The 7,880-nt window shown below is 39.3% G+C and overlaps 1 long non-coding RNA gene across 1 annotated transcript; it reads right to left on the reverse strand.

Moving 5' to 3' along the window:
• Positions 1-208: 208 nt before the first annotated feature.
• Positions 209-3,491, reverse strand: LOC109776540 (uncharacterized). Its single transcript, XR_012189992.1, has 6 exons — positions 3,352-3,491; positions 1,904-1,974; positions 1,762-1,830; positions 1,153-1,694; positions 909-1,073; positions 209-422 (listed from the first exon to the last, which is right to left on the reverse strand). It is a non-coding gene; the product is annotated as an uncharacterized lncRNA (long non-coding RNA).
• Positions 3,492-7,880: the final 4,389 nt, after the last annotated feature.

Below are 7,880 nucleotides of genomic sequence, written 5' to 3' on the forward strand. Positions count from 1 at the left end.
CTGAATTCGGTGGCGACAAGTAGTTATCTCACCACACCGACTGTTTTGTGGTGACAAGTTATTGCGACAATATGAAGTATTCTGTCACAATAGCCTAGCGCAACAAAACAGGTAAGCATGGCGACTAAGATTTGACGCAACCCTACAATTTTTCGTGGTGCCAACATGTTGCAACCAAAAGTTGGTTGTGGTAATAGCCTACTACAACTGTAAAAAAATATACTGGCATTCAATTACATGCTTCAAATAATGCATATATGATGTAGATTCATAAAATATCAAAGTTTGCATAGCCAATATCCATCAAATGAAACTGAAATATAATTTAGCACGCATTCAACATATTGAATTTGCCATCATAATCAAGAGCAAAGACTAAATTGTCTGTGGTCTAGAGTCCATTCCAGTTAAATCTTTGTATCCTGCTATGAAGAGAGAAAAATTATTTAGCTTAGAAAATACTTAGTCAGGAAAATAAAGAAGCAATAGAAGATATAACCACTGTCATGACAATTGTATAATTACTATATTCGTGCATGCATGGGTACCTTCACGCCCAATTGTTATGACCACAGCAGCTAGCAAGCAAATGCCTGTGCCTGATGTACTACTCCATCAACAATTAGGTGAAATGCAAAAAGAATTGAATAATTTCACAAAAGATTTTGTAGTTCAAACACAAGAATAATTACCTAAATTAATCGAACAACTAAACTTCTCCGAAACAACTACATGCTTGCGCAAGTTCACAATTTCTAATGGTGAGAAAACGGTTCTATTTCTGGCTTCCCTATTGTATGTGCTTCAACAACAAAAAAGTACAGTAGTGCAAGCAAGTAAACAATTATGAAGGCCATTTACGTATCAAATAAAGGTCAACATGAAGACAAACCAAGCTTGTGACTTACCATTGCTCGAAACATTCAAGAATTCATTGTTGCGGCTTGTATGAGTGTATTTGGAGCAATTACATTGTGCCTTGTACCTATAGTCCCAGTAGTACTAGCGGTCTGTAAAAGAGTAATTTGCAAGTTTGGATTACTATTTTCGTTGCTAGTCCTTTTCTCAGGCGTCTGCAAATAGAAGTGCACTTTTAGCAATCCAAGTAAGCAAAAAAATCTTACAAGTTCGCAAGCATATGACTATAATCACCTGATGTGTTTGCATCTGTTGGTTCCCGTCTATTGGGACAACTGCGCAAACTTTTCCATCATGTTTTTCTCAAATTCCAGTATCGATCTTCGCTCCTCTTCCAACAATGTTTCCCTTTCAGCACGCTCTTCTTTTAACCTCTCCTCAAGGTTTTCTCTCTCAGCACACTTCAAGTTAATCCTCTCTTGTGTGCTTTCACATTCAGCTTGTTACTGATCTTGTAACTTGGTGATCTGATGGCTGAGCTCAGAGTTTACCTTTTGGGTCTATGCTTTAGCACGAGCTTGCTCTTCAAACTGGGACTTAATCCTTTCTGAACCACTTGGTGATTTGGCCATGTATCCATACCCACGAGGCTGAGAAGACTTGCATTGTAGAGTGTCTTTATATGCAGTCTGCAAAATATTGTTTCTATGTTCACTTGAAATTAGACCTTGAGTTTCATTTTCTTTGTTTTGAACCTCTAGACATGCTTTGTCCTAAATATGAAAATTACACTCCCATCGGATGAAGAAGCATCCAAGATGCACAACACTAAAGAACTAGAGAATAACCAAAGTTAGTGTGCACCATTCAGATAAGTGATTAAGAGTTAAGGATGTTGTGTACCTTGCAGAAATGAGTAATGTGCATCATCTCTTTCCTCTGAAGCCTGCACATTACCTGACGCATCCCTAGCTGCATGTTAAGCCAAAATATTAATTACCTTCGCTGCTATGGCATAAATTTAAGTGAACATAAATATTATTACCAAGTTGTCGATGTATTGTACTCGGTCTCCTACCAGCAGGATCTTGCGTTCAAATTCACCATTGTGCCCTTCTGTAATTTGAGTCAATTTCAGAAGAAACGCGATACTTAAAGCAGGCATAAAAAAGTAACTGGAAAAATATCTATTCAAGTCTATACTGAAGCTGTTGTAAGCAAAAATAGGCTAGGCTTCAAAGATTAGATGAAATCAAATTGTGTTATAGCGTGCAGAACAGAAGCATGCAAAACAGAAGTCTTTTAGCATAGCATATGTCTGCAATTGATTTAGAAATTAAAAGCTAGGCTTCAAAGATCAAAGCAGAGGCATACACATGACACACCAATTAGAGCCCATCCTAACAAGGCTACTCCAATACACATGCAGTAATCTAGCTTGAATGTGGTAAGCAAACTACCAAGGTTAAATAAGCTGAATGTGGCAGTATGCTTCAGTATAGGCACATACGCTTTTAAGAAGTCTGGACAGTGGTTCTGGCATTAACTTGGTAATATTTTACATGGTCAAAAGGAAAGTTGGGACTATTTGCACAAAACCTGGGACACCCCAAAATACAAAATACAAATATACAAAGATACATCTCTCTAAATCCAAACAGAAGCTACACATGTACAGCTAAACGAATGCAATTTCAGATTGGAACTTTGGAGGGGATTGGTGAACTCTTGGATTGTTGAACTCTCCATCGGCGCTCCCGCACAAAGCGCCGGGCTGCCGTGGTCGTTACTGCTCCTGGGCTGCCGCCTATAGTGGGCTAAAGTCTAGCATATGCTCTAACATTGAAATAGATATGCAGTACTTGGCTGCTGCTAGTTTATCTGGACTGAACCTGAGTTGAGTAATCTCACGCTGCGTACTCTCTGAACTCAAGCATGTGCGCAGTATTTTTTGTCATATATCTATATAAACGAATTTTTTGCTGAAAATTTTGGGTGTACATCTGTACACCCATGACCTATGCTGGATCTGCCCCGTTGTTGTAGTGGGATGGCGAGGCGGGCTATTGCATCCCGGCGGCCATGCCGGAGGCGAGAGTGAATAGAATAGATATGCCTCACAGCAGGATACACTTGATTACATACACATGTGTTGCATAGCGGCCGGCGGCGTGGTAGTTCTACGATGGAAAGGGGGCGCTGCCATGGCCATGCCGTCCACCGCCTCCTCCTGTCCCTCCTCCTCGTCTCCCCATGGATGCCCCCACCCCCACCGCCTCTACCTCCGCCTCATCCTGACCGCCGCCGCCACCACCAATTTGTCCAGCCCCGCGCCCATCCGCCTCGTCTCCCACCCCGCCCCTTCCCAACGGAACACCCTCCCGATCTCGTCCTCGCCCTCCTCCGAGAGCACGCCCGATGTCGCCGGCCAGGACACCTACGAAGGGAAAGTTCTCACGGCCGCGGGAGGGAGATTTGGGAGAAAGGAATAACCTGAGACAGTGTACGTTCGACGGACTCCGGTGTGGTCTGCAGTGTCGACGGCTCGACGCCGTCATGACGCCGTGAGGATGGAGGAACAAGAACGAGAGAGCTCAGATCCAATCTCGACAATTTGGCGAAGAGAAATAATCGGGACTATTTGTGAGGGGTGTTTAACGGGGAGGTTAAGAGTTTGTGGCGCCACACACGACCAAATTATTTGGTGGGAAATAAAAAAAATGGAGGGAGATTGAAGGCTTTAGCGGGAAGGTAAAAAATTACTTCCCTAAAGCAGAGTACAAGCTTAATTATTTGCTTGGAAGGTAACTTTTTTTAAGGGAACGTTTATAGAATAATAAAACAAATTGGAAATATATATTTCAAATCAATATGGAATATATCTGCTGCTGAAAATAATATTACAAAAATTTGTTCATAAAACGTTATTTCACTGACTGGCCGAGATAGATGTCCGCATCATTGCCAATCGTACATGACGGTTGTGATGGCGGGGAGAGTACGTAATCGACACAAGAACAACAGCCGAACCGACGAGGATAATGTAGGTGGTGTGCGCTACACTCATTGACAGAAACCTCATGTCACCCTTGCTTTTAAAACTACTAGGTCATACTTTTGCCTTGAAACATAAGTAGATATGGTGTGATGAGACGGTCAATCTATGTCGGTCCCGATCTCACGGTTTGATCTTGAGATGGGGGGATAAGACAGGAGATGGCGAAGAGCACGAAGGATACGGTAGAAAACACGCACACACGTGTGCAATAAACCCGCAACAGAGCAATCATTTTCAACCGCTTTCTTCCTACCGGCCAGTCCGCCGATCCAATAGAATCGAATCCAAAGAAGTCCCGACCACTCATGGAAATATCTACACGAAGAACATATATAGATCATCTCCATCGGAGGTCTTGTGGTTTCCACACATATGGGGAATAGAGACATAGCTCATCTATTTCATCATCATCTCTGTCCCAAATCAACAAGTAGTTTATACATACATATATAGGGGATCAAGCATGTTAATCGTACAACCAAAATCCAATGCCACCACATATATTCGGCATTTTCCAACTAGCAAACCCTATATAACCATAATCGGCGCTCCCGGGCTACCAACTCATCGGGGCTTCTAGTGCGAGGACAATGTCGATCCAATTTAATACAACCCAACGAAGACCCGACGACCACGCCGATGTAGAACCTTGCAAAGGAAAGATTGGTGCTGTGCATAATGAAGTCGCCTGGGAGAAAGAATAGCTATCAGGGCATACTAGAACCTCGCATGGAAATACCAACACCGAGAACATATATAGATCATCTCCATTCGAGGTCTTGTGGTTTCCACACATATGGGGAACAGAACTATCGCATCATCATCTCTGTCCAGATCAACAAGTAGTTTATACATACATATATCGGGGATCATCATGTTAATCATACAACCAAAATCAAATGCCACCACATATATTCGGCATTTTTCAACTAGCAAACCCTAGCTAACCGATCTAGCTATCCAACCGTAACGGGCGCTCCCGGGCTACCAACTCACCGGTGCTTCTAGTGCAAGAACGACACCGATCCAATATAATCCAATCCAAGGAAGACCCGATGGCCTGGACTCGGATGGAGATCCATTTTTAGAGAAGGGGCCATATACGTCTAGGTTGTCTACATATATAAACCATGTTTGAATCGAATTTGTGCACTCATCAAAAGGTCCTGATAGAGAATACACTTTGACCCTTGTTATCCTTGTGTGTAGTTTCAAGATTTGAACTCAGAAATTCTTATCTACCAAATTTGAATAAGCAAGTGTTTCGTAACGTCTGAATTTCACTTTTAGTTGTGGAAACAGTTTGGAAAACGGTAGTTGTGGAAACAGTTTGGAAAATGGTCAAAACTGTCGCAAATCCTATTAGAATTATAAAAATGTTCATAGTATATTCTTAATTTTTTCAACGTATATTAGAAAATGTTCATTGTGTATTAAAAGTTTGTTCATCGTATATTAAGAAATTGTTCACCTTGCATTATAAAAACGTTCATCGTGTATTACAAAAATGTTAATCATACATTATTAAATTGTTCAACGTACATTAGAAAATGTTCATTGTGTATTTAAATTTTGTTCATCATATATTAAGAAATTGTTCATCTTGCATTATAAAATGTTCATCGTGTATTACAAAAAATGTTCATCGTATATTATTAAATGGTTCAACATATATTATAAAATGTTCATTGTATATTTAAATTATGTTCATCGTATATTAAGAAATTTTTCAACAAATTTAAGAAAAAGTTCATCGACTCGAATAAAAAGTTAATGTATTTGAAAACAATTCATCGAACCAGGAAGAAGAAAAAAAATAAAAAACAGAAAACGAAAAAGGAAAAAGGAAAAGGAAAAACGAGAAAGAAGAAAAAAAGGAAAGAAAGAAGGGAAAATTTCATTGTCACCAGATCACGCGGTGTGGCACGTTTTTTTTTTTCGCTGGTTGGGATACGCCCAGTGAATACGCCTGTGGATCACGGGCGGAATGGGAAGCGGATAAATACCAGAATTTAGTAACAAATCAATCATAATCTCTTCCGTTGCCGAAAATAGTGGTCTCAATTAAAAAACAGAAACATAGGCGGACTACCAGGAAGTTCAGTAGTTCTTCTTTTTTTTGAGGGGTAGGAAGTTCAGTAGTTGCCGCAATAACAAACGACGTAGCAGGAAAGAACCTATGGGCTTCCAACGCTCTCACGTAGCAACCAAAAAACAGGCTAACCCACCACGTAACAAATCAAGTAGGAGGAGATAGGCATCGAGCGAGATCGTGCGACCAAAAAAAAAAGTGGGTGACGTGGCTTCACCACAGATCAGGAAAATCATATAGTGGGTGGCTTCTATTTAAAGTATTTTCTTTTGAGGGAGGCTTCTATTTATAAAGTAGATACATGGCCGCCTGGAGCGCCAAAGAATCGCCCAGGCAATCCCTATCGGCTGGCCCGCTCACTGCGGCGAGCTGCCGGGGCTTCGCACAGGGCGACCGAGCGACGCCTTTTGGGCCGGCCCACTTATGTAGATAGCTTACGAATTGCCCCATTCCCGTTTTCAGAACATTCTAAAAGGTTCCCTGAACCGGGTTTTATTTCTTTTATCCGTTTTCGCATATTTTTTCGCTTTTCTGTTTCTTTTTTCTGTTTTTTATTTATTTTTCATTTTTTGTTTAGTTTATTTTTCTTTTTGAGAAAAAGTTCGTAGTTGTACAAAAAAATTAGGATTTTTCAGAAAATCAAAAAAATGATCAGATTTTTTTGAAAAATTCATGTTTTCACAATTGTTTCCTAATTTACAAAATTGTATGAAAGTTTCAAAAAAAATTTCATGTGTTTCAAAATTTGTTCAAAATTTCAAATATGTTCATGTTTTCGTATTTTTGTTCATAAATTCTTCTAGAATTTTGAAAAATGTTTGTATTTCTTAAAAACTGTTCAGAATATTTATAAATTGTCCCTATTTTCAAATGATGTTCAGTTTCAAAAAATAGAGGAGGACTTTTTCAAATTTCCTGAACTTTGTAAAATCGATGAATTATGTTTTCATATTTGATGATGTTTTTCCAAAGTTGATGAAGTTTTTCCCTAATTCTATTAACTCTTCTTGAGAATCGATGAACCTTTTTTCAAATTCGATTAACTTTTTTATTTTTATGAAACTTTATTCATATTTGATGAACTTCTTTGAAAATCAATGAACTTTTTTTAAATTTGACGAACATTTTTTTCAAATTCGATCAACCTTTTCCAAATTTGATGAACTTTTTTTGAAGTCAATGGTTTTTTTTTTAAAATTGGATAATCTTTTTTAAAAATCGATGAAGTCGCATGGCACAATGTAAAATCGTCGCTAATTTTACAATATTAAGCACAAAAACATTTCGAACGGATCTATTCTATGCAAACAAGAAGTTTGATTCAAGGGAGACCCTTACATTCTACGCCTCCAAGCTCAACAGGGTTTCTATGTGAGAGATGTGAAGAACCCTGATTGGGCAGCTATTATTAAAATGAATCCACACAATTTTTTTGCTCCTTCTGCTACACACGATGTAGGCCTTTATGAAGTTGATGAAGCCAATGAAGGTGAGGCAGACGTAACGGATGTCTTTGATGCAAAAATTACAGTGACAAACATACATGCAGAGATGATGTTGAAGGATCTTGTGTTGATGTTTCAGTCATACACAATATAAGACATGTTGAAGGATCACGAGGAAATTGTTGCAATGGTTAGCCAACTTTTTTGCAACAATATTTGTAACTAATGCAACATCACAAAGACGTTGCAATATCTTTCCAAATATTACCACGACTAGTTTTCTGTTGAAATAACTAGCATCTATTACAACAAAATGGCAGCCTCGTGCAACGGGGTTTGTGTGTCGCAATATAGCTACCCTATTGCAAGGACGATGCAGTTTGTTGCAATACGAGGCCTCTATTGCAACAAAATGAGTATTTACCGC

This window comes from Aegilops tauschii, chromosome 7 (genome assembly GCF_002575655.3).
Source record: "Aegilops tauschii subsp. strangulata cultivar AL8/78 chromosome 7, Aet v6.0, whole genome shotgun sequence".
Lineage (NCBI taxonomy): Eukaryota > Viridiplantae > Streptophyta > Magnoliopsida > Poales > Poaceae > Aegilops > Aegilops tauschii.